Source organism: Felis catus, chromosome D2, assembly GCF_018350175.1.
Source record: "Felis catus isolate Fca126 chromosome D2, F.catus_Fca126_mat1.0, whole genome shotgun sequence".
Lineage (NCBI taxonomy): Eukaryota > Metazoa > Chordata > Mammalia > Carnivora > Felidae > Felis > Felis catus.
Window position 1 is genome coordinate 80,826,936 of NC_058378.1, and position 26,512 is coordinate 80,853,447.

General features: G+C 48.3%; 1 long non-coding RNA gene across 1 annotated transcript in view; it reads right to left on the reverse strand.

Moving 5' to 3' along the window:
* The window catches only part of LOC109492763, a 54,552-nt gene extending 50,815 nt beyond the window's left edge, over positions 1–3,737 (reverse strand). The window contains exon 1 of the long non-coding RNA XR_002736966.2: positions 3,548–3,737. This is a non-coding gene — a long non-coding RNA (uncharacterized LOC109492763). The remainder of the gene's footprint in view (positions 1–3,547) is intronic.
* Between the last annotated feature and the right edge of the window lie 22,775 nt (positions 3,738–26,512).

The window sequence follows — 26,512 nt, forward strand, 5'->3', positions numbered from 1 at the left end:
TGAATAATGGCAGTTTTTTGCTTTTTTTTATCCTTAAATTTTTTTCCCTTGCTTTATTGCACTAGCAAAGACCTCTATTACACGATATTGACAAAAGTGGTGGTGAGCAATCGTATCTTATTCTTAATCTCGAGGGGGGAAAAGTTTCAATATCTCACCACTAAATTATGATGCTCATTCGGTTTCTTTGTCTGGTACTCTTTTTCAGTTTAACGAGGTTCCTTACTATCCATATGTTTGTTATGAATGGGTATTGAATTTTATTAAGTGCTTTTTCTGCATCTACTGAGATGATTGCATAATTTGATAATGCGGTACATTATTTTGACTGAATTTAGAATGTTAAACAACTTTCCAAATCTTAGCATAAACCCGACTCAATAACGATGCATCATCCTTTTTTATCTATCGTTGAATTTGATATAGTTAGATTATTATCTACCATTAGATATTAGTGGCTTCTAGTTTCCATTTGCCACCCTTGTTCTTTGTTATTTTTGTCTTCCGCTCTTTTTTCTGCCTTTTGTTGTTTGAATTGAGCATTTTATAGGATTCTATTTTCTCTGCTTTCTTAGCATGTCAGGCATACCCTCTCTTTTTCCATTTTTCAGCGGTTGCCCCCAGAGTTTGCAAAATACGCTTGCAACGAGTCCAAATCCCCTTGCAAAGAACGCTATGGATTGGGCAAGTGCCTTATAGTCCTGAAATGATCCTCCTTTCTGTCCCTTTCATCATTTCTGTCATTCATTTTACTTAAATGTAAACATACACTAGTCTTTGGGTATATACTAATATGGTATACGTATATACGATATACACAAAACCAAACATGACTGAATACATCGTGGCTCCGATTATTTTGAGCCAACTGTTCTCTGTTTGGTCGGTTAAGAAAAATAAGCGTTTTTACCTTCACTTATTTCTTCCTTTATGTAGATCCACATTTCCGCTCTATTTCTTTCCTTCTAAAAAACGTCCTTGTAACATTTCTTGCAGGGAAGAACTACTGGCAAACATTCCCTCGACTTCTGTTCATCTGAAAAGTCTTGATTCCTCCTTCGCTTTTGAAGGATAATTCCACAGGACACAGAATTCTAGGCTGGTGGTGTTTTCGTCTCAACACGAAATAGTCCACTCTACTCTCTTTTTCGCGTGGTTCCGCGGGGGATTCAGAGGCATTTCTTCTCTTTTTTTAAATTTTTAGAGAGCATGAGCGGAAGAGAGGGGCAGAGGGAGAGAGAGAGCACACGCACAGCGCAGAGCCCGACGCAGGGCTGGATCTCATGACCCTGGGATCACCACCCGGGCCAAAATCAAGAGTCGGATGCTCAACCAAGTGAGCCACCCAGGCGCCCCTCTACCATTTCTTTCTGGTTTCTTTTTAGGATTTCCATCTCTCCGCTTAGATCGCCCACCTGTTCTTGCGTGCCGTCCCCTTTATCCGTCGGAGCCCTTGGCATAGTAATCACAGTTGTTTTAAATTCCTGGTCTGAGAATTCCAACGTCCCTGCCATGCTTGGTTCGATGCTTGCCCTCTCTTCGCATTGTGGCTTTTGCCTCTCAGTGTGCCTTATAATTTAGAGTGATACTCAGTCATGATGCACCAGGTAGAAGGAACATACTGGGTAAAGAGGCCTTTAGGGATGTGGTGGTGATGTGTCGGGAAGCATTCTACGGTCCCGCCATTGGGTCTCAGTTGTCTAGTGAGCCTCGCCCCGTGGGCCGTGAATGTCACAAGTGTTTCTCCGTGTTGTTCTCACCCTCAGCTGGGACAGGGTGGCTGGAGTGGAGTTGGGTGTCTCTCTTCCCCACAGCCAGCGAGGCTCTGGTTAACGAGTTTCCCTTGAGGCCAGGGAACAACAGGGTGCTCAGACCCGTGTCAGGCTGGCTCTTTCTCCACTCCCCCTGCCGGAACCCGAGGGGGTATTTTTCCGTCTGATATTTACCGTGGGAATGCGGCTGAGCTCCTGGAAGTAAATTTCACAATATCTGGGGGAGGCTCCCTCATGACCGGGTCCCCCTGGAGTTTTCAACTTCAGACTTGCCTGCGCTGAGCCTCGAGCAACTTTGGCAATTAGAGCTCAGGATCTCCTACCACGGCCCCGGTTCCCTCTGCGGTTTCTGCTCGCAAATCTCTGCCCTGGGAAGCCGTGACTCGCTATATTCGCCTGTTTCTCCGGCACTGGGAGAAGTGTGCACGCGGTCTCCCCCTCGCTCGCGGACTCGAGAAGAACCGTTCACGTTTTCACTCTATCTGGCTGTTTACTTGTTGGGACGGAGTGGCCGCTTCCAAGCCCCTGACGCGTGGCGCTGGAAGCCGACACTTACCGCTGAATTTGATTTGCTCATATTTGTTTAGGTCTTTCGCATCTATGCTCACGAAGGATGCCGGCCTGTGATTTTCCTTCCTTGCTGATGGCAGATTCGGAGACAGCCCGCTACCCACAGGCTACACCGTGATTCTTACAGAAGCCCCGCGGATGGGGATCCGGAGACACCTGCTGGGGGAGCACCTTCCCGCTCTGGTCGACCTGTTGCCTTGCGCGGTTTGAGCCTTTCAGTAAACTGAGTCACCGTCCAGTGGCAGGCCCGAGGCAGTATTATTTACCGCTGATTCCTCCCTTTACCTCACCCGTGGAATCCAATATATTGACAATTCCTGTTGTGGTATTGCCACCCAAAATCAAAATTCAAAGAACTCCTGGGGCGCCTGGGTGGCTCCGTCGGTTAAGCATCCGACTTCGGCTCAGGTCGTGATCTCACAGCTGGTGAGTTCCAGCCCCGTGTCGGGCTCTATGCTGACAGCTCAGAGCCTGGAGCCTGCTAAGGATTCTCCCCTTCCCTCTCTCCCTCTCTCTCTCAAAAATAAATAAACATTGGGGCGCCTGGGTGGCGCAGTCGGTTAAGCGTCCGACTTCAGCCAGGTCACGATCTCACTGTCCGTGAGTTCGAGCCCCGCGTCGGGCTCTGGGCTGATGGCTCAGAGCCTGGAGCCTGTTTCCGATTCTGTGTCTCCCTCTCTCTCTGCCCCTCCCCCGTTCATGCTCTGTCTCTCTCTGTCCCAAAAATAAATAAAAACGTGGAGAAAAAAAAAATTAAAAAAAATAAATAAACATTAAAAAAATTAAAAAAAAAAAAACTCAAAGAACTTCCCACGTCTTCCCTGCCATAGCCTCGTCCCAGTCACGGTCTCCTTTTGCCCGGACTTCTGCAACCGTCTCTGACTCACCTCCGTGCCTCTTGCCCTGTGTCCCCACAACCTCCCCAGTACTCAGAAACCAGAGAGGTCTTAAAAAAAATCTCTATCTGGTCATGTCACTTCTCTGCTTTTATCCTTCCACTACAACCCCCTTGTAGCTAGAGTAAAATCCAACCTTCTTACAGGGTTTCAGAAAGGACACAGTCCTTGGAGAGCTTATAAATCTCGTGTCCTACTCCTTTTGTTCTAGGTCCAGACTTCTAAGTTCTCTACCAAATTACCGGTGTTTCTCTATCCGCGGAACTTAATCTGTATAAAATAGTAGGTTCGTTCCTATTATCTGCCCACCTTCCCCACACTCCTTGAGGGCTGGACATCCACTGACTTGTCCCCCTCAGCACTGGGAACAGTACCTCATCATAAAAGGTGCTGGGACATGCTTTGTGACAACCTGCTTTGTGTAACAATCGATCCAGTCCACCTGTGGCTTGCCTTCCAGAGTTTCCGCAGACTCTGGCTGCAGACTCCCTTTCCTGTTTTTCAAGGCTGATTTTGATTTTGATTTTTGTAAAATGTTCATTTTTGAGACAGAGAGAGAGAGAGAGAAGAGAGGATGAGTGGGGGAGGGGCAGAGAAAGAAGGGGACAGAGGATCTGACAGCAGAGAGCCCGATGAGGGGCTCGAACCCATGAGCGGTGAGACCGTGACCTGAGCCGAAGTCCGACACTTAACCGACTGAGCCGCCCAGGGGCCCCTCAAGACGAGTTTTAAAATCTTTTAAAAGGGGCCCCTGGGTGGCTCAGTCGGTTGGGTGGCCGACTTCGGCTCAGGTCAAGATCTCGCGGTCCATGAGTTCGAGCCCCGTGTCGGGCTCTGTGCTGACTGCTCAGAGCCTGGAGCCTGTTTCAGATTCTGTGTCTCCCTCTCCCTGACCCTCCCCTGTTCATGCTCTGTCTCTCTCTGTCTCAAAAATAAATAAACGTTAAAAAAAATTTTAAAAAAATCTTTTAAAATCTCTCTTTTTTCTTTCCATTTCAATGGGAATTTGCAAGGAAGGAAAGACAGGTGTATATATTTAGCCTGTGATTTTTGTCCTCACAATGACATGGTTTTCCCTAGCAATAGTTAATGTATTTATTCATTTCACTCATTACTGAGTGCTTGCTACGGACCAGGCACTGTACTGGGCTCTTGGGACATACTAGTGAACCAAAGAGACAAAGCTTCCTGTCTTCAAAGCTGGGAAAACCTGCCACAAATAATATAACTAAAGAAAAACGACAGAATATGTCAGAAGGCGGTAAGTCATATGGGAAAAAGATTAGAACAGGCTGGGGGGGCGGGGTCAGGGTGGTCCGAGTGGGGAGGCAAAATCTGAGCAAAGACCTGGAGGAGGAGAGAGTTAACCGAGTAGGCATCTGGAGAAGAGTGATCCAGCAGAAGGCATACTAGCCTCTAAGGAGGGAGCATTTGCCTGGAGCGTCTGAACCGCTGGGAGGCTGGTGTGACTAGCACCCAGTGAGTGAAGGGAAGAGATAAAGAGAAGAGGCCAAAGAGGTACGGGGGTCAGATCACATAAGGTTGTTGCTAAGGACTGAATATGTGCGTCCCCACCCACCATCCATATGTTGAATTCTAAGCCCAAGGCGATGTTGTTAGGAGGTGAGCCTTTAGGAGGCGGCTAAGTTGTAAGGGGGGAGCCCTCACGGACGGGATTGGTAGCCTTGTACAAGAGGCTCCACAGAGCTCCCCAACCCCTCGTGCCCTGTGAGGACACAGTAGGAAGATGGGCAGCCACGAACTAGGTAGCAGGCCTTCATGGAAACTGCTGGCTTCTTGATTTGGACCTCCACTCTCCAGAACCATGAGAAACCGATGTCTGTAGTTTACAAGCCATTAAGTCTCCAATATTCCATTAGAGCAGCCTCAACAGATGGACATAGCTGTATCTGCCATCGCAAGGGCTTTGGCTTTTACTCTGAATAAGATGGAAGCCACCAGAGGGTTCTGAGCACAGGCCGTATGATCCGACTTCTATTTTGAGAGGATTTCTCTGGGTGCTGTGTTGGGAGTAGACTAGAGGGGGGCAGTGGTGGAAACAGGAGATCAGTTTGAAGGCCAGTGCACTGCTCCCACCTGTCATTCAAGCAGGGCAATGACAAGGAGGTGGTTAAGGTGTGATCAGATTCTGGAAATGTAGATTTTTCATAGTTTCCCATAGGTTATTATGAGCATTTAAAAAATACAGAAAAATGGTCTTTTCTAGGTCATCTTTTCTCTTGAAAAAAAAAATGGGTCACATTTTTCCCATTTCTTTGTCTGTTGAGTAATTTTGGATTGTACTGTGAAGCTTATGTTGTGGAGTCACTGGGTTCCATTATATTCCTTTGAAGAGTGTCCATTTTTTTAAGCAGTCACTTAACTGGGTGCATTCCAGGCGTAAGTTGTGAAGTCCAGGTGAATTCCTGCGGTCGGTGGCCGATCAAATCTCAGTTCAGTTCCTTTAGCCCAAGCTGGGCCTCTGGAATCTGCCCTTCCCACACGTGGTTTGGTGTCACTCAGAGATTTGGGTTGAGTTTACATCCCGAATTTCAGGTTTCAGTTTTACGGTTCTCTCCCTTTCAACCTTTCCCTTCTCATTTTCTATCAGACGCAGTGGACTTGGACCCTCTCTTCTAGTTCCTCGAACAAGACTGAAGTCTGGCCGTTGGACTTTTAGATGCCCCACCTGGTGTACATTTGAGGCTTCCCTTGGATAACACCCATCAAAAGTGGGAAACTCATCCAGGGTCATTACTTTCTCCCAGGTGTCTACGCCCCTCAAAAACCCGTCTGCTCTGGGTTGTTCTCCAGTGCCTTTAGGTAGTTATATTTTTATATTGGATTATCTGCACAAGAGTCTGTTTGATTAGAACTTCTCACAGTAACCAGGATTGGATATATTTTGAAGTTAGACTGTGGAACTTGAGAGAATTTTGGTTTTTCTCTAAGGAGTTTTCACCGGAAACTTGTAAAGATAGAGTTAGTACCAACTGAATTGGGGAAGACCAGGGATGGTGCAGATTTTGGTGGGGGGGGGGGGGGGCGGAATCAGAAGTTCAGTTTTGGACATGTTGAATTTGAGATGTTTGCTGAGTAGGCCATTGATAGGCAAGTGCCAAGCTTAGGAACTACAGCTTAGCAACAAATACATATATTTGGGGGATTGTCAGCATACAGATTTGACTTAAAGCCACGAAACTAGGTGAGATAACTGACAATATGGACACAGCGGAGAAAACCAAAGACTGAGCCCTGCACACTCCAAAATTAAGTTGGGAGAAGAAGAACCAGCAAAACAGCCAGAAACAGCAGTCAGCCTGGGAGGGAAACCGGTGAGGGCCCCACAAGAACGGGGTGACCTGAAGGTAAAGGAGCGATGGCTCTGAAGTCCAACCCCACCACCCTTGTCCCTGTGGTGTTGGCGTGTGGGGCCACGAACACCCCCAAGAGATCAGGGCTTTGGGGTAGAGCAAAGCTTCAGCTTTATCACTTTTAAGGGGCATGAGGGTGGCTCAGTCGGTTAAGCAGTTGCCTTTGGCTCAGGTCATCAAGATCTCACGTTGGTTCAAGCCCTGCATCAGGCTCCCTGCTTTCAGCAAAGAGCCTGCTTCAGAGCCTCTGTCCCCCCTCCCTCTCTGGCACTCTCTCAAAAATAAATAAAGCATGCAAACGAACAAAAAACAGCAGCTGGAGGGGCTCAGTCCGTTAAGCGTGGACTCTTGGTTTGGGCTCAGGTCACGAGCTCACTGTTGGTGAGATCGAGCCCCACATGGGGCTCAGGACTCACAGCGAGGAGCCTGCTTGGGATTCTCTCCTTCCCCTCTCTCTCTCTCTGCCCTTCCCCTACGGTCTCTCAAAACAAACAAACACTTAAGAGTCATCTCCATTAAAAACAACAACAACAGCGACATCATCAGGGGGATTGTTTCTGTCCCATCACTCAAGCCTTCAGTAAGAATAGTCAATATCAAATACTTTGCAGCCCTAGAGCGACTACGCCTTGGCATTCTGTGCCCATAATGTATTTGCAAACTGTTTAATGTTTCATTTTACTTACATTTCGGGGTTAGTGGAAAGCCAGGGAATAAGTACAAGCCTTCTCATGCCCCTTCGGTTCAAAATATTACTACCTCTCAGCTCCTCCCCTGCCCCTCAGCGTCCATCAATCCTTAGTCCTTCTCAGCACTCAGATCTCAGTCTACCGTTACCCCCCCGAGATAGACCTTTTGTGATCATTCTGGAGGAGTCCACCAGCCCTTCTCCCCAATCTGTCCTTTCTTTCAGCACCCTTTCCCTTGCTGTCACAGAACTTGCTGCAATTTCTATTTCTAGGTTTCCTTTTTAAGCAATTTATTTCTCTCAGAATAAAATTGCGCTAGGAGCCAGGTCAACCGTCCTGTTCGCCATCGTACTTCCAGTCCCTGCCAGGGCGCTTGGCACAACGAAGGCATCTAATACGTATTTGTTGGGCACATATTTGTATCTCCATTTTATACATGACAACAGTGAAACTCAGCGCAAGTGACAAAGCCTGGCTTCCCACCCGGGTCATCCAACCTTCCTGTTTCCATAATCCCTCTTGGAATTAGGAAACAGTGGATTCTCGTCAATTCACCGGGATGGGTTAGAATGGCCACAAAGTCTTTATCACATTCTCTCTGGAGACGTGGTCCATGCTTTGCACCCGGATCCGGGACGCTCCAGAGACTGAACTGACATTGACCAAGAGGATGGCTGCAGAAGGGAAGCTGTGCCAGTTCCGGGCTCGGCGTCCAAGGGGACCGGCAACGTTGCCGTCCTCCCTCTTAGAACGCTTACTGTTGGGCCACCTAACTGCCTTGTGAGACCGACCGTCCTCTTGGAAAGGCCACGTGGCAATGCTACATGCACGATACATAGCTGTGGGGCCATTTCGGCAAAACCTCCAGGGGACACCAGCCCAGCTGCCAATCGGCTGCCACTTCACGAGATCACAAGGTCTCGGGTGAGACCAGCAGGACTGCCCAGCTGAGCCCTTTAAACCTGCAGTACCAGGAGGGATTATCTTTTTTCAAGAGAGAGAAAACGAGCAGGAAAGAGGGGCAGAGGGAAAGAGAGAGAATCCCAAGCAGGTTCCATGCGGAGTGCGGAGCCCCACGCAGGGGTTCCATCCCACAACCCCGGGATCACGACCTGAGCCGCAATCAAGAGTCGGATGCTCAACCGACTGAGCCACCCAGGTGCCCCCCACAAGGGATGTTAAACTGGTTGTTTTAAGCAGGGTGGGGTCTAGGGGGGCAAGAAGGCACCTAGGAGGTGTTTTGCTCTCAGGTCCTTGCTTGACTTCGAGAGTGAATACCTCCTTAGATCTCGTGCTCCGGGGACCTCGCTAGTCTCTCCCCACACCCGGACCCTGGTTTTCAGCCCTGACGTTGGGTGGTTTTGCCCAACTCCAGAGAACCAAGGCACTCGTGGTACCTTGCACAGAGCAGGTACTGAGTGGCTCGCCCTGAAGCGAATCAGTTAAGAGAACATTCCAACTTCCATCAGTTAAGAGAACATTCCAACTTCCAAACAAGGTGTTTTCCTAGGCAGCCCCCGCTCTGACCCTGCAAGTTTGTATCACACTTTCTTCAGCATAACGTGCTTGTCGATTTCCCACGTATCTTTCCCTGTGGTTCTAAACTCTCATTGTCTCCACCTCAGCAAACCTTACTGAGCATCTGTCTTGGGCTCAGCACTGTCCTGGTGCTCGCGGTGGGTAGAGGGCAGGGGAGACACAGGAGTAAGAAAAGTGGACCTGCCTTCAGGGCCCCCTGCGGCGGCTGAGACCCAGGGAGCCAGCGCTAGGGGACGCGGAGCTGCGGAAGGGGCTGGAGGTGGTGACGCTTGAACCGGGGAGACGGCGGAAGACTGGGAGGGAGGTTTGGGCTGAGCCCGGCGGACGAACGGGGGGCTCTGACCGGCAGCCTGGAGGACGGGACACCCGTGCTCGGTGCCCACGCTCCCCATTTGTTCTCGTGTTCCAGCCCCTTCCCCACCCCCTTTGGAAGGATCAAGGGAGAAGCATCGAGGTGTCTCCAGAGGTCTCTCTGGCTCTTACCTCAAGTGGTGGCTCAGACTGACTCCAGAACTGCGCTTTCCTGGGAAGAGCAGCAGTGCTTTTCCGGTCGGTGGCTGGTCACAAAGTCTCTGTCACCCTAACCCTGCTCCAGTGTCCTTTAAGAAAATGACCCGAAGAGACTGAATCCATTGTTCTTGTTTGCAGATGTCCTACGAGACACTGGGAGCTTGGCACTGAAAAGTGAAATGAACGCGGGAAAGCTGGTCTGGCTGGTGAAGCACCTGCTCAGATCCACATTCAAAGCCTCGCTCTCGCTCTCACTCAGGCTCACCGTCAGGTGCTCAAGCCGGCCCCCAGGTCAGGCTGGGCCTGTTTTAACCTACGTCTTCACAAGAAGCACGTGGGTTGTCTGCAGAAAAGGGTAGCTAAGTGTTTTCAAATGGCATCTTCTCTGTAGGTGAAACATTTACTTTCTGCTCTGCGAACACAGTTAATTTGCACAGCGAACCCCCTTTCCTCTGAACTTGGCAACAAACGCAGCCTGAATTCTCCAGGACCCACACCAGCTACGATGGTGGGGTGGGGTGGGGTGGGGTGGGGCAGGGCGGGGGGGGGGGCCGGGGTGGGCTTGTGAGAAGCTGGGTCAGGATCTGGTGGAGGAGGTAACTGGTCCCAGCTGGCGAGGGCAGCAGGAAACGCAGAATCTCTCTGTGGCAACCCGCGTGGGGCCAGGGAAAAGGTTGAGAAAAAACGTTTTTCAACCTTTGTGGTCCACTGGGGATATCAGAGTTCTCTAGGAAAGGATCCCCATATTCTGAGACCCACGGCCTCAGGCCCAGTGGAAATCCCTTGGATGCTAACTCTTGCTAAAATGTAAATGTAAACATGTCAATTACACTTCTTAATTTTTACGTTCGCACGACCGTTCTTAGGGTCGAACATCTCACTGAGGTTTGGCCATGAGCTTTCACGGGGGGACCTGACTGCTGGCCCTCCCCTCTCGTGGGTGTGGGGTGTGGGGTGCGGGGAGGGTGCCGGCCTCTTCTCCCTGACGCAGGGATTGCAAACCCAGGCTTCAGGGGCCGGGCGGGTGACGGGAATAAACGGCACACGGAGGGTAGGCCTGTGGCCAAGTGAGGCCCTCAGCTCGCTTTGAAAGGAAGCATGGCAGCACTGGCCCAGTGTTCCCGCGTGGTCAGAGCTTAGTAAGAGAAGATGGCTCTCTGTACTTCTTGAAATTGGCAGAAAAACATGGCTGGATCAAACAAAGCGTGTCTGTAGTCCACATGGGGGCAGCCAGGGGAAGGCAGGGCGTGGAGGGGCAGGGGAGGGGGAAGTCAGGCCCCTGGATGCTGGTTCTCCAGAGCCACTGGCTGTGTGGCATCGTCCAAGTCGTGTCCCTTCTTGGGCCTCATTTTCTTCATCCCGGAGAGTCACAGGTCTAGGAGATTCCATCTTTAAAGTGTTGTTCACCCTCAGGAATTTGAACCCCCCCAGCCCACGGTGTGATGTATAGGCTCAACTAGGTGGCCAATAAGTTGATGTTGAACCAACACAAGAATGAACTGCTCATCTGGACTTTTGGCAAAGATAATCAGCCTTGGGGAAAAAAAAGTCCTAGACACGTCCCTCCTTTTCCCTAACAAATTCCCCATTGTTTTCGAAATCTTCCTTCGATGCCGTTTGCCCCCTAGATTTCAGTTTCCTTGTTCCATGAAACCTCAGCTTTCGGAAAAGCAGACCCCCTCTGGACACCTCTGGTGCGGGAGCCCTGGGGTGGGGGGGGGGTGCTGGCTGCCCTCCCCTGGGCAAGCAGCTCAGGTGGTCCTGATGTGCTGCCGTGGCCACGAGCCACCGATGTGAGCACCCCTTCCACACGACATGACAGCAAATCCCTGAGAGTGCTGGATGCCCCCGAAGAAGGACACCAGGTCTGTGGGGATGCCATTTGCGGCTCAGCGGCTCCAGGAGAAATGGCGGGTGTGGTTTATTTGTGGCTACAGAAGGAAAGGTGATTTGCCCCAGTGTAGCCAGTCCGGGTGATAGCATGGCACCTGCACCTTTCGATGGAATCCCTTACCTGTGCAAATCCCCTCCCTGTGCAAATCCTCTGTCTGTACAAATAAATCCCCTACCTGGGCAAATGAAAGCAGCCTTAAGAGGACAGGATCCCGAAGATGTTATAGGCCAACAGTGGGCTTTTCCAGGATTTGCAGGAGTTTTAAGCTGGAGGGACCCGAGGGAGGAGGATGGCTGGGAAGAAAGGCTGGCCTGCTCTGTGCCCTCCACTCTCTGGTGCCCTTGTGTCTCACTCAGCCCTTGGATCACGTGATGCATTATGGTGTGACCTTACCAACGACAGAATGAAGGTCGGGTGAGGGAAGAAAGTTCCTCGAGACCAGGGGCGCCTGGGGGGCTCAGTCGGGTGAAGCGTCCGACTCTTGATCTCAGCTCAGGTCACAACGTCACGGTTCGCGAGAGCGAGCCCCGAGTTGGGACCTGTGCTGACAGTGCGGAGCCTGCCTGGGATTCCGTCTCTCCCTCTCTCTTTGCCCCTCCCTCCCTCCCTCTCTCTCTCAAAATAAATAAATAAACTTTAAAAAAAAAAGTTCCCCAATATCACGTAACTTGCAAGGTGTAGAGCCTTGGAGGACCTAATTCGGAGGACCAAGCTCCGAATTATCTGGCTCTGATGCCCTCCTTCCTCCCGTGAGGAGTGTAGACACAGTTTACCAGGTGGGTCTCCTTCACTTGCTCGGTGAACCAATGTGGTCCGCGGAGCTTACTAGCTTCACCAGGGTCAGAGGGGGTGTGTCAAACAGCTGTTTTCCTTGTCAGGAGGTGGCCCCCAGAGGTCCTTCGGTACTGCGTCCGGCTCTGGGTGACCCCAGGCTGCTGGAGGCTGGTTCCCACGCACCAGGAACAGAAACCTCATGTGTCATATGGGGCTCCGTCTTTATGGTATCCTCAACTCAAGAGTCACTTTGGATTGGACTGAGCCACAGTCCCCTTCAGGAAGAAGCCACAGAGATGGTCCTCAAAGGCTGCTCTGAACGTGGCTTGGGACACAAGAACCACTCACAGAACCCGTCCTCCTCCCCAGGGGCCCTGGTCCCCTTGTCTCACCTTGGGGCTGGCTCTCCTGTCGCTGGCAGGCTTGGGGTCCAGGGACCTCACTCAGGGCCACACCACGGCAGCAGTGGTAAGGGTGACCCAGTTCCTCGCTGCTTGCTGGCCTCTCCACGTCACCGCCTGAGCTGGCCTGGGAGGTTTCTGTGAGCCTCGTCATCCCCGGCCGCCAGCCTCTCCTCGGATTCGTTTCGGCCCGCTAAGTTCTCCCGCCGCTGAGCCACCTGTCAGGCAACGCCTCCCACACCAGATGGCCATCCCTCCTGCCCCTCCACGGCAGTCCGGCCAAACCCAGGCCCGGCATGGACAGAAGAGGACCCGAGTGGCCGCGGCCAAGGTCAAAGTGTCCATCTGGACACAGGTATGAGCGGAGCGGAGGCTCTGCCACAGAAATGACTTTGGCAAGGGAGGTGTTCGCAGGCTTCCGGCTCTCCGTACCCCTTCAGCCTCGTTTCAAAATCCAAAGCGGCTCAGAAGCACAGCTTCTCGGGCAGGTAGGGGATACCCGAAGACTGCTTTCAGAAACGTCTCCCCAGTCACCCAGCCGGGGGCGGCCGCTTTCCGTATCCTTCGAGGACAAGTGATCTCCTGTCTTTGTCAAAGAGGAGCTTGACTCCATATGACCCCCCCTCTGCTTTTCCAGGGCCTGTGCTGCCCGGTGCTCAAGGTCTGTGGTCAGCAAGGCTTTCCCTGTCCCCCTCGTCCACTCCCCTCCCGGTGGGCGAGCCTTGAACTCTGAACCTCCTCCAGCGTCACCCTCTGAAGACTTCCTTGTAGCTTTTCGATTTGACCTCGCGCTGTCAAATGAAAACGGAAGGCAGTATCATTGTGCCAAATTGTTTATAAAATAGCAAGCTGAAGAGGAAACTGTTTTGTTTTCCGAACAGGGAGAAACCTAAGCGGACCTACTTCTCTTCCATTCGCTGGTGTGTCCACGTGTCCACAAGAAGGCCATTGAGATGACCTTGTAGGAAACTTGTTTTTGCTTTGAAGCAGACCTCTTCCTCCCCTCGCATGCCATTGGTAAGTAATAAAATCTGAATAAAAGAAAAATTCCACTGCGTTCTGAGTTTCCAAACCAGCATAACCCATTTCTTATTCTGAACGAGTGAGCCAACATTTATCTTCGGGGCCAAGATGTCGGTGTTAAAAAGAATGTCTTAGAACAGAGAACTGTAACACCCACCGTCCAAGGCTGGGCTATGCATTAGCTGGTGATCACAGAGCATGTGTGCTTTTTTTTCTTAGAGCTTTTGTTTTTTCCCAAGTGGTAGCTTCGGGAAGCCATCTTTGTTTTCATTCCAGGTGGCTTATATGCTGGACTCCATTTTTCAAAATGGGGCCGGGAGCATCTTTCCAATTTTCCCAGTAACTGGTGAGATGGAACCGCAAGACTTACCGCCTTCCTTTAGGAGACACGCATTTGAACGGGGCAACCCGGTCGATACTCGGGCCTGCCTGGGATGCTGGGTGGATCCGGTGTAAGTGAATTAGATGTCGGGCTTGCAGTTCTTGGGGCTTCAGACGAATGCTATGATCGGGCCCTGATTTGCCAGCCTTCCTCAGATCACTGTTCAGCCATCGGCACCCCAATTCCTGCAGTGTCTTCCATTTGCTTCTTTATGGGCAGGGCAGGTCACCTGACAGCTGCTGCCTGGTCAGGGCCGGTCTTGTACTTCTGCCGTTCTCTGACACCTGCCACCTCTCGCCGGCCTCCCTTGCATGTTGCCAACACCAGGGGGGAGGTCACATCCAATGTGGGCACCATTGTACCTGTTCATTTTACACACAGATGTGAGTACATCTCTCTCCATCTTGCATAAGTGTTGAAGCTTTCATTGCAACTTTTAGCACTTACTACAACAGACGGGCAAATAGGCAACCTCCACGGAGCCAGAAATACCTTTCCACGTACCTTGCTTGCTCTTGAAAGGCTGTCATAAACAGAATGTTATGAACTCAAGCAAGACTGATGGGGGTTACGATAAAGTCACCAAGAATGAGTCACATGTCTCTCGGAACTATTTCCTGTATTCTGGAAGTGTGCTGAGAAGTGGTGGGGGAATGCATCTTCTCTGTTCCCAGTTTTGGCTCTTCCAAATGCAATGTTAATAGCATTACTACGGCTGCATTTTGGCAATATGAAGAAGCTTCCAGTAATAGGTCGTGCTTACAGAAATGTTTGTATTCATCGCAGGTTCGCAGAACCACGATTTATGTAGTATAATCGGTGTGTGTCCCCAGGCACATAAATTGGTCAGGGAGTTCCTGAAACCTTGAGGAGAATTCATTCTCCCAAATGAAGGTTCACCAGGAAAAGTGAATACAGTGCTGTGTCAGCAAAGCCTTGACCCTGTTGGTCAGGACTCAGTTATTCATTATCAGTTATTCATCCCAGAGGCAAATGGCTTGCTGTTGGTGTCTCTGCAAATAAATATGCCATTTTATTTAGAAAAGCATTTTGTTTTACTTTTTATTTTGGGCAGAGAGAGAGCAAGCTGGGGAGAGGAGCAGAGGGAGAGAGAGAGAGAAAGAGAGGGAATCTCTCCATCCCATGACTCTGGGGCTCGATTCCGTGATCTGGGATCACGAGTTGAGCCAGAATCGAGTTGGACCCTCAACCGACTGAGCCACCCAGGTGCCCCTGAATACGCCATTTTATAAGTGCAAAGAATGTGTCTTCGGGCGCACACAATTTTTGTCCGATTGACGTCCATGGTGGTTCTGGCGGGCTTTGTGGAGTGGATGGCCAGGTGTCGCTAGAGCTCATGGGTAGGAAGCAAACCCCAGCAAGCTGGGAACCTGGAGAGTCAGCTCAGTGGTAACACGTACCACAGACTGAGGGAGCTCATACAACCGACACTTGTGTCTCACGGTTCCGGAAGCTGGAAGGCCAACATCAGGATGTCCGTGTGGTTGGATTCTGGTTAGGGTCCTCTTCCGGGGCTGTGGACAGTCTCTTTCTTGTAGCCTCACACAGCGGAGGGAGAGATCATTTCTGCCATCTCTTCTTGTAGGGGCAGTGGCCCCAGTCATGAAGGCTCCACCATCATGACTGAATTACCTCCCCAAAGCACCTCCAGATGCCATCACACCGGGGTATGAATGAGGTTTCAACATAAACATTTCAGGGGGACACAAACCTTCAGTCCACAGCAGAAAGCGATGTGTAGATGTCCCTCTGGGAGGGAGACGAAGAGGATGGCCTCGGAAGAGCAGCAGGGAGGTGAGGCGCGGAGGAGCGGCCTCTTGGATGGGCTACGCCACCCTCGCGCGGTGAGAAGCCCCACCTCAGCCCTGCCGCGATGAGGAGACCTGGAAATGTCAACCACCCTGCACTCCTTGTCCCCCGGCTTGCTATTCCCTACAGGTCAATAGCTAAGTGGAAGTTTGTGGTTTCCGGTTCAGAACTGAGGGGAATACGTGATTCACGGTTGAACGCAAACCCCGCAGAGCTTCTGAGAGGAGAGAGTTCTGGTGAGCAGAGGGCAGGCAGGAGGGTGGGACTTCTACCTGGCCACTCTGCTTGGCTCAAGAATTTTGGAAAATGGAAGCTTGTCGGGCAGGCCCGTCCTCAGGCACCTGTTCACCACATAAGTCCCCAGGATTGAGGAGATGAGAAGCCCTTGTCGGCGCCTCAGATAAAACTTCTCTTCATGGGTGGCGCCATTATTCTCAGCTATGGGTGAGGCGTCCTGGCGAGGGGGTTTCCTTCTGCATAAGCAGACTTACTTCTTCCAGGATCATTTGGGGTTTGTGCAGAGGCAAGTCACAAGACGGAATCGTGGGCTCGGAAACCGTCCACCATCCACACACGCTGCTTCGGTGTCGAGACTCAATAGCTCGTGGTCCCCGGCTCCCCGTCCCACAGCCGGAGGGATTGGCAAACGTTTTCTGGAAAGGGCCAAATAGTAACCGTTTTTAGTTTCGTGGGCCGTACAGTCTCATAGCACCTGCTCAACCCTGCCGTTATTATGTAAAGGAGTCCCAGACAATGTGTAAACAAACAGCATGGCTGCGTTTCTATAAAACTTTATTTACAAGAACAGAAAGAAGGCAGGATTTGACTCCTTGTTGGAGTTTGCTGATTCCTGCCCTAGATGATGTTGGTTGGCCAGCTGGCTCAGGCAACACATTGTTCGTTTATTTAGCAAAAGTTCACTGTGCATCTGCTCGGTGCCTTGTAAACTGCCCACAGTTCTAGCTGTTGGAGATCTATCCGTGAACAGCCCAGGCAAACGTCCATAGAGTTCCATGCTCTTAGAGCTTACATTTTTTTTTTTTAAACACTGAGGATTAGTTATTTTTGAGAGAGAGAGAGAGAGACAGAGACAGAGAGAGAGCGTGAGCAGGGGAGGGGCAGAGAGAGAGGGAGACACAGAATCCGAAGCAGGCTCCAGGCTCTGAACCGTCAGCACAGAGCCCAACGCGGGGCTTGAATTCACAAACCGTGAGATCATGACCTGAGCCAAAGTCGGACGCTGAACCAACTGAGCCACCCAGGGGCTCCAGAGCTTACATTTTTATTGGGAGATAGACAACAAACCAAAGTGACAGACTCCCTTCTTTACCTCCATTCTCCCCCCTTCTTCCTTCACCCCAGAGAGGCTCTGTGCTCCTGGTGGTCCATGGGGACTGCATCAATACCCTCTCTTGTGTCCAGCTTTCCCCCATTGGGTCCAGTCCATGAGAGGTAGGGGCAAGAGGAGATTTTGTTCCTCCCGCTCCTGAGATATCTGGTCCATAATACCTATTTGGATGCACATCCGCCTACAGATATCCATAGCTGCATATATATCTGTTTCTAAGCCCCCCGTGTTCTCAACAGGACATACTAGAGGCCTAATAGCACAGTGGTTGACAATATGAAGTCAGCTAGATGTGGGGGTTACTTAAACTAAAGTGAATGAAGTCAGATTTGGGCAACTTCTTGGAGCTTCTGTTTTCTGGTGTGTAAAGTGAAAATGGTAATAAAACTGCCCACCCCATAGGATTGCCGTATCAAACGTGATAATGCAGCAAAGTGCTCGGAACGGTGCCTGGCACACAGCAAAGCTTCAGTAAATGGTAGCGGTGATCAGTATGGACTATCTGGTATCTTGTAGCTCATGTTGGTGAGTTATTATGTTTTTTATTTTTTTATTTTTTTTTTAATTTTTTTTTCAACGTTTATTTATTTTTTTTTGGGACAGAGAGAGACAGAGCATGAACGGGGGAGGGGCAGAGAGAGAGGGAGACACAGAATCGGAAGTAGGCTCCAGGCTCCGAGCCATCAGCCCAGAGCCCGACGCGGGGCTCGAACTCACGGACCGTGAGATCGTGACCTGGCTGAAGTCGGACGCTTAACCGACTGCGCCACCCAGGCGCCCCGAGTTATTATGCTTTTTAAATTAAAAAAATGTTTTGGTTTTGAGAGCGAGAGACAGCGAGAGAGCGAAAGACAGAGAGTGGGCAGGGGAGAGGGGCAGAAGGAGAGGGAGTGAGAATCCCAAGCAGGCTCTGTGCTCAGCATGGAGCCCATCGTGGGGCTTGATCTCACAACGTGGGATCATGACCTGAGCAGAAATCAGGGTCGGAGGCTTAACCAACTGAACCCCCCGGGCGCCTGGGGGAGTTACCTTAAATATTGTACTTACGATGAACATACCCTTTTGTGTCGTGAGTATAGTAGACCTAAGGGCAGGTGCCTGGAGAGGTCCAGCTGGCTGCAGTTTTCAAGTCTGGAGACTCTCTGGGTACTTCTGGGCTGCATGACCCCCCGTTCACACCATTCATGTGCAGCTTCTTGCCGTCCTCTGCTCTGATTTAACAACCAAGATTCACCCATCACCTTTACATTACCTAGAAACTGGTTTAAATTACTTATTCTCTCATGGCTCCCTTTGGTTTCCTTCATTGGTGTGAGAGCCTCCATTTTTTTTTTTTTATTCTTTCAATATTATTTTAATGGAGTCCCGGGGGGGAAGAGAATACTGGGTTCAGTTTTCACCTGGAAGACCGTTGCGGTTCTTTTTTCAGCTTCGTTGCTTTAAAAATTCAATTTCTAATGGTGGTAAAATATATACAACATAGAATTTTACGTCTTAACCGTTTTAAAGGTGGAGTTCAGTAGCGTTAAGGACATTCGTGTGTCGTGGGACCACCACCATCCATCTCCAGAGTTCTTTCCATCTTGCAAAGAGCGACTCTGTCTCCGTCACGCGGCGGTTCCCCATCCCGCCTCCCAGGTACCACCGCTCTCCCTCTCTGTCGTTATAAATTTGATTGCCCCAGGTACCTACCTCACCTACGTGGGATCATGCAATATGTGTCCTTTGGTGACTGGCTTGTTTCCCTTAGCATCGTGTCCTCAAGGTTCGTCCAGAACCTTGTGGTTCTGTGTCAGAATTCCCTCCCTTTTTAAGGGTGAACGATATTCCATTGTATGGATAGACCATATTTTGTTTATCCATTTACCCATCAACGGACACTGGGGTGGCTTCCACCTTTTTGGCCATTTTGGTCATTGTGAGTCATGCTGCTGTGAACACGGCTGTACGACCATTGTTGAGTTTTAAAAGGGCTGCTATACAAGAGACCCCGACCACTCACCCCCAAATCCAATGTATTTGTGTGTACATTTCCCATCGCACTGAGAGGGGATCATCGCCATCGTGATCATGATTATCATCACCATCACATTGTCATCCATGCAATAACCCAGGGTGAGGAGTTTTACTTGGCACACTGCCGGGTCCATTATCATAATCCAAGAGGGAGCTCAAGAGATTGAGCTCCGGAGAGATTAAGTGACTTCCCTAAACTAGTGAGAGGTACAACTAAAAACACCGAGTCATTCTATCAGCCTGAAAGGCATAGTTGACCTCTTTTGTTTGCATAGATGCTCTTGGGGGTTGATTAGACAGAGGCAGCCATTGAATGATGATCTCTAATCTGGTAACTTTAATGCAACCTTTTCCCTTGAAACGAAATAAGTTATAAATTTATAAATTCTAAATTCTAAATTTATAAATTTCATGTGAAAAAAAAAAAAGAGAAGTCTCGGGCTCTGCCATCTAAGACAAGACAGGATATCAGACAAGATTGAACTATCAAAACTATAGAGATTCATTCTTCTTTGTTTTCGTGGAGGGGAACAAGGTAAATGTTCTTGGGTTTGTTGGCTCTATTTTTCCCGCTTTTATATTCCTCTAAACATGAGCATTATGTTGTTTATTCACCTCTTTTTTTTTTTTTTTTTTAATTTTTTTTTTTTCAACGTTTATTTATTTTTGGGACAGAGAGAGACAGAGCATGAACGGGGGAGGGGCAGAGAGAGAGGGAGACACAGAATCCGAAACAGGCTCCAGGCTCCGAGCCATCAGCCCAGAGCCCGACGCGGGGCTCGAACTCACAGACCGCGAGATCGCGACCTGGCTGAAGTCGGACGCTTAACCGACTGCGCCACCCAGGCGCCCCTTATTCACCTCTTAATGACAGCTGATTTTCAAGCCGTAAATATACACGGTGGATCTAATGGTTTGTGAATGTTAAGCATCAGACGGTAATATTTGTGGGTATTTAGAGAAGTCTACACCCTCATCCCAATCACTATCAAGCTAGTCAGTTCTTTGTAGAATTATCTGATTCTTTGTGCCGTCAGCCGAATCATGTGTTAGGCAGAACGCAGATTTCCGCCCCCCCTTATTGCTTTTTTTTCCTTCCTGTCAGTAAACAGATTAAACAGGAGAAAGAAAGAAACGCGACTCTCTTGTGTAATCTCAGCTATAGATATCGCATTTTCTCTATGTCTTTTGGAAAACAGCAAGTGTGATTTCTCAAGGCTTTTCATTTTCACATCACTTCGGGCACATTAGCAAATACACGTGCACTCAGTATTTTTGTGCCATATGTTAGAGAAAGTAGCAGATAGGAAGATGCTGAAGTTCAAATTAAAGGGCCTTCATCCTTCGGCCCGGAAGTCCCATGGCACTTATTTAAAATTAAAAAATATTTGGCCACTAGCGGTTTGCTCCCTGAATGCCAAGATCCATTTTTCAGCTTTGACAGTATGCTAATGTGTGCTGGAGAAAGACACCCGTCCCCAGAGGGCAACCAGGAGCCTCTGAGAACATTCCTTCAAATGTCTTTATTCTTCCATTCACCCAGAAAACAGTGATTAAGCACCTACAAGTGCCAGGTCTGTGCTCAGCTCTGGGGAAATGAGAGGTTCTTGAGGCTGGTAGAATGGGAAGCAACATGGCGGAGCAGAAAGGGCGTGGTCGGAACCCCAGCCTGCTTCCCTGCAGAGGGTGTGACCTTAACCTCCGCCATCCCTTCCTCTTTGGCCAGGATGGAGATGCCCATCCCCGGGGGGAGCCGGGAGATAATCTGCGTGGCCTGTCAATGGCTCACGGCACTGAGCTGCGACCCTCAGGTTTATTTCCTCCTGGTCGATTTCCATTTCTTTCAGTGTCCTTGACCCCTTCCAATTTGATTTCTGTTCCACACACTCGGCCAACAATGCTTTCTTCTCTTCCTCCATTTTTGTTGTTGGATTGGATCCTACTGACCCTCAAACTCTGCCTTTCCTCCCCCCACCACTGCTCTGTTCTCTTCTTCTCCCTCTGGCCCCTTCTTCTGCGGGAACTTTGGCATCTGTTTCGTATTTCTCTTGCTCACCGTCTCTCTTTTTCTTTTCCCAAATGATGGATTTTCACAGTGCCCGCTGATTTATCTCTTTACAATATCGTTCTTTTAGCACTGACCATCTCTTCAAATCCTTCTTATTTTTTTTTATTAAAAATTTCTAATGTTTATTATTGTTGAGAGAGAGAGAGAGAGAGAGAGACAGAGAGCAAGCAGGGGAGGGGCAGAGAGAGAGGGAGACACAGAATCGGAAGCGGGCTCCAGGCTCCGAGCGGTCAGCACAGAGCCTGACGTGGGGCTCAAACTCATGAACCGCGAGATCGTGACCTGAGCCGAAGTCAGCCACCCAACCGACTGAGCCACCAGGCGCCCCAAATCCTTCTTATTCTTTAGACATCCCTAACGTTCATCTTCCTGGCTTCACTCATCATCCTAAATCTGATGACCCCGAAGTTCACATCTCTATATTGAACTTTCAACCAAATATCCAACTGGTTGCTCACCTTCAACTCAAGATCTCTAAAGCTTTACAGAGCATGCTTCCCAAACCAGCTCTCTACTAGATTTTTCTCACCTCCCCTGCCCTGTCTGTCCATAGCACCATTTTCTCAATTATCCGCAAGAGAAATGTTAAAGCCAAACTTAATTTTTTTCTTTTCTTTAGCCGCTTTCTCATTTATTCATATGATTTTTATTTATTCTTCTCTCAAAATATTTCTGAGCAGAAAAGCATGAGATTAAGTCACAGAGGACAATAAGAACTTTTAACAACCCCTGCAAGTTAAAGACACCAATCAATTTATAAAGCAGCATCCACAGCATTATCCCAGTTTTGTTATTGCTGTGCTGTTTGTGTATCTATCTTTCATCTGCCGATCTAATCTATCTACAAGTGTGCATAAAACCGGACTGAAAGGATGCTCAGAAAATGTTGATGGCAGGTGTCCCACAACAATGGGATGAATGAGTGGATTTGACTTTCTGTTTTGTTTCTTTTTCCTTTTTTGCCTCGTGGACTTCTGATGCCCAGAGGAGGATTAATGACAAGCCTTGGTTTAGGACACACACTCATAAATTGTCTCTTTTATTGACTTGTTTGACTAATCTGAGTAAATCTGAGTATTTGCCTGATAGTTGCAGCGACCCTCTATGCCCAACAACCAACTTGAGCTCTCCAGCGATAAGATTGGCCTACATTTCCTGTGTACTGCCCCCCCCCCCACCTCTAGCGTCTCCTACAACCCACCATCAAGGTCCAAGAGACCCTATCAGTCCACATTCTGCCCGACACTTCTACGCCAGGCTTCTTAATTTTTGTCAGTCGAATGGGAATAAAATAGCATCTTGTTGTGGTCTGGATCTGCCTTTTCACAGTTCTAATAAAATTGAACAGTTTTTCATACATTTGTAGGCTATATCTTTTCCCCCCTCTGAATTTATAGGCTTATGTCTTTTCTGTTCTTCAACTACATTGTTTGTTTTTGTTACATTGATTTGTAGGAATAAGACAAGGATGTCCGCTAATGCCCCTGCTATTCAATGCTGTCCTGGAGGTCCTTGTCAAAGAATAATAAAGACATGAAAAATAAATTAAAGACAGTAGGATTGGGAAGAAATATATGACTATTATTCTTTGCAGATGACATTACTGAGTGCATAGAACACTCCAAATAATCTAAAACAGGAGACCTTAGCAGGGTGGCTGGATATGGAACCAATAGACAAATGCCAGTGGTATTTTCTATACACCATCTATAAACAGTTAGAAAATGTAATATTAAGAATGTCATTATTTATAATAGCCAAGCAACGTTACACAATACCTCCAATTAGCCCTACAAAAGGTGTGCGAGGCAAAAACTTAAAAACATAAAATTCTCTAGTGAGTCACATTCAGAAGATCGAGAGAAGTTGAGAGATATTTTATGTTCACGGATAGGATTTTGATTCCTACCCGCCCCCCCCCCCCAACTTGATCTATACAGAGTGAGCACGATTCTGGTCTGTGGAGTTTGACAAGTTAATTCCAGAATGTATACGGAGCAGTAGGAGGAGGGTGAGAGTACCTAATAAGAGAGACCAAGAGAGACCAAGAAGAGAGAGACCAAGAAGAGATCCTTGCGTATGTGGAACTTTGAAATACAACGCGGGTAGCATGAGAGAACACTGGGGAAAGAGCGACCACTCAACAAATGAAGCTGAAAAGATAATTACCCTTATGAAAAACCAAACTGGGTCCCTATCAACTCCAAGTGGATTAAAGCGAAACTTTAAAATATAGGTGAATGGGGTGCTGGGGTGGCTCAGTGGCTGGAACACCCAACTCTTGATTCTGGCTCAGATCATGACCTCGCAGTTCATGGGCTCAAGCCCCGTGTCGGGCTGCTGTGCACTGACAGTGTGGAGCCTGCTTGGGATGCTCTGTCTCCCCCACACCTCTGCCCCTCGCTGGCTTGCGCTCTCTCTGTCTCTCTTTCAAAACAAATAAATAAACATTAAAAAAAAAAAAGTTAAAAATAGAGGTGAATATCGTTCTCATCTTGAGCCAGGATGGATTTTTTACAACAGAACTCCAGTAAGTGAATTTCAACAGGCAAGAAAGCTAAATCTGACTAAATGCAAATGAAAGCTTTCCTCCTCCTCTTCCTATTCTTCATCTTCTTTAATCTGCAACCATTGGGGCGCCTGGGTGGCGCAGTCGGTGAAGCGTCCGACTTCAGCCAGGTCACGATCTCGCGGTCCGGGAGTTCGAGCCCCGCGTGGGGCTCTGGGCTGATGGCTCGGAGCCTCCGATTCTGTGTCTCCCTCTCTCTCTGCCCCTCCCCCGTTCATGCTCTGTCTCTCTCTGTCCCAAAAATAAATAAAAAACGTTGAAAAAAAAATCTGCAACCATTAAAAACAACAACCATTTTTTTTTTTAAGTGAAATGGAAAGTCACAAGCTGAGAGATATCTGCAGTCGAGATAGGGGACAAAGTCTGATCGCCAAGAAAATACGAAAAATCCCCTCAAAGTCCTTAAAAAAAAAGATAATCAACCCAACAGAAACATGTTCTTTTTATATTTTCACCGTAAAACTGTACTATACGTGATAAAAATGTATATTCCAAAGATACTAAAAAGAAAAAGAAAAAGTAAAAGAGAAGTTGTTTTATCCATAAACATACGCTTTCTCTCCATGTGGGCCTTCTTTAATGTCTCCCATTAAAAGGCTTTGTAATTTTTTTAAATTTAGATCTTGTTTATTTCTAATAGATTTCCCTTAAAAGATATAAAGTAAAAAGAGACCCAGTGTCAAGATACTATATAAATAGTTCTCACTACCTGATAAGAAAAATGTCCAACATGATAGAAAAATAAGATAAGGGTAAGAAGTCAATGAAAAAAATACAAATGGAGAATAAACATAAAAGTGTTTTGGGCTACTAGCCATTAAATGAATTAAAATAAAAACAACAATGAAATTCCATGTCTTTCAAAGATTATAAGAATGAGTCATTCTTATCTACTGAAGTTGAGCGTGTAGAATGATCCACGTTTCTGGGAAGCAATTTGTTAGTATGCTTCAAAAGCCTTTAAAATGTTCATACCTTTTTTTGTTGTTGTTGAGAGAGAGAGAGAGAGAGAGAGAGAGCAAGCCCACAAGCAGGGGAGAGGGGCAGAGGGAGAGAGAAAGAGAATCTTTAGTAGACGGACACAGGGCTGAATCCCACGGCCATGAGATCATGACCTGGGCTGAAATTAAGAGTCAGATGCTTAACCGACTCAGCCACCCAGGTACCCATAAAACGTTCATACTTTTCGACCAAGTAATTCAACTTAAAAAAAAATTTTTTTTTAACATTTATTTATTTGTGAGAGACACAGACAGAGCATGAGTTGGGGAGGCACAGAGAGAGAGGGAGACACAGAATCCAAAACAGCCTCCAGGCTCTGAGATGTCAGCCCAGAGCCCGATGCGGGGTTCAAACCCATGAACCTTGAGATCATGACCGGAGCTGAAGCAGGACGCTTAACCGACTGAGCCACCCAGGTGTGCCCAAGTAATTCAGCTTTTAAAATCTATGCTAAAAACAATCAGAAACATAGTCAAAATTTATAAATAACAATGTTTACTATATATCATTGTTTACAGTAGCGCAAGACTAGAAACAAAAATAAAATACAAAAGGTAGAAAAAAAGGGTGGACTATTGGAGAGGCTAAGATTTTTTTCATGCTCAAAAGAGCTTATAATTGACGTCACATGAATTTTACTTATGAGATTAAAAAAATGCTAACACTAAATGATGGGAAAGATAATGTAACAGGCAGTATTATAAACTTTGGGTGTGAGTTCGTAGTGACATAGTTTTTTGGGAGGGAAATCTGGCAGCACTAATAAAAATTTTTAATGCACATACCCAGGGGCGCTTGGGTGGCTCAGTCGGTCGAGCGTCCGACTTCGGCTCAGGTCATGATCTCACAGCTCGTGAGTTCAAGCCCCGCGTCAGGCTCTGTGCTGACAGCTCGGAGCCTGGAGCCTGCCTCGGATGCTGTGTCTCCCTTTCTCTCTGCCCCTAACCCACTCGCATCCTGTCTCTGTCTCTCTCAAAAATAAATAAACGTTAAAAAAATAAAAAAAATAATAAATGCATATACCCAGCAGTTCTACTTTTGAAAACTTCCCAATAGATATATCGGTATAAGAGTAGGAAGACTTTTGTAAAAAAATGTCATCACCTTATAATTTGAAACCCTCTCAGTGTCTTAACAGTAGATGACTAGTTGCATTACGGTAGATGCCTATGCTGAAATACAATATCGAAAGCATGTGATTAAGAAAAAAGGGGGTTATGTCTCAGTGTGGGTTTCCCTGGAAGCAGAGCCTGAGACAAGGGTGCGGTGCAGGTAGTTTCTTTGGGAAGAGATCCCAGGAAGCAGGAGTGAGGTGGCAGGGAGAGTGAGTCCAGGAGGAAGAAAAAGCAAAATCGTCACATAAAATGGGAATTGAAGGCTTCATCCACCTGGAACCTCCTGAGAAGAGGGCGGAATTGCTCCAGAGATGTCCCCTGACTGCAAGACAGGAGACGGAGCCTCTGGGACAGAAGATGAAAGGGAAGGTGGGCAGTATGTGTGAGAGGAGGTTGGTGCTCACATACAACTGCCTGGCCCCGTTGGGGCTGAAATCGGGAGTGGTTCAGGGGATGTGATCCAGGGTCCCAGAGGAGTCCACTATAGACTGATTCAATTCGGTTAAAAAATAATTTCCATATCTACATAGAGCTATGCACCCGAAGCCTCTTGACCGTGAACCGATGAACTGGTGCCCTCCATTCCTTGACGAAACATGGTTCACACTTGTGGAGAAAGCATGGGACCAGCAGGTTGCTCTGCAGGGCAGAGGTTCTCAAATGTTAGGGAACATCAGAAGTACCTGGAGGGGCTTCTGGGCTCCACCCCCACAGTTTCTAATTCAATAACTCTGGGTGGG